Genomic DNA, 618 nt, shown 5'->3' on the forward strand with positions numbered 1-618 from the left:
AAAATGTAAATATGAATGGGAATATACTTCACAGATATTTTACTCATAAAAATTTCTAGGGGTAGCAATAATTGTGTCCAACGTGTATTTGAGAAAAACGTTTATGTCATAATGATGTTTCCCCCCATTTTAAATTCTTATTCTCCAATGAAAGGTTAGATTTATGTGAATTTCATCTATCATGATTTCCAAAAAAAATATTAAGCAGCAAAAACATACTCGCATGAATAATACATTCAAATAGAAGACAGTTATTTAAAATTGTAATATTTCACAAAAATACTGTTTTTACTGTATGTTTAATCAAATAAATGCAGCATTGGTGATCATAAAAGACTTCTTTCAAAAACATTTTAAAAAATCTTAATTATTCCAACCTTTTTATATACCCATTAACTGCCAGGGGCTCAAAAATATCCAAAATTATTACATCTTAAATTATTTCAATAAAAAAAGGGAAATTTCATAAATGTATATGCACATTTATTATTTTTATTATTTGCTTTTTTCTTTGCTGCTCCAAACCCTGTCAGAACAGAACTGCAGCCCTCCAAAGTCGCTGTGTTAGATAACACTCTGTGATACATGTAACCTGTCATGTAGTTGTTAAGGTGTGAT

This window comes from Sinocyclocheilus rhinocerous, unplaced genomic scaffold (genome assembly GCF_001515625.1).
Source record: "Sinocyclocheilus rhinocerous isolate Xijiao unplaced genomic scaffold, SAMN03320098_v1.1 scaffold419, whole genome shotgun sequence".
Classification (NCBI taxonomy): domain Eukaryota; kingdom Metazoa; phylum Chordata; class Actinopteri; order Cypriniformes; family Cyprinidae; genus Sinocyclocheilus; species Sinocyclocheilus rhinocerous.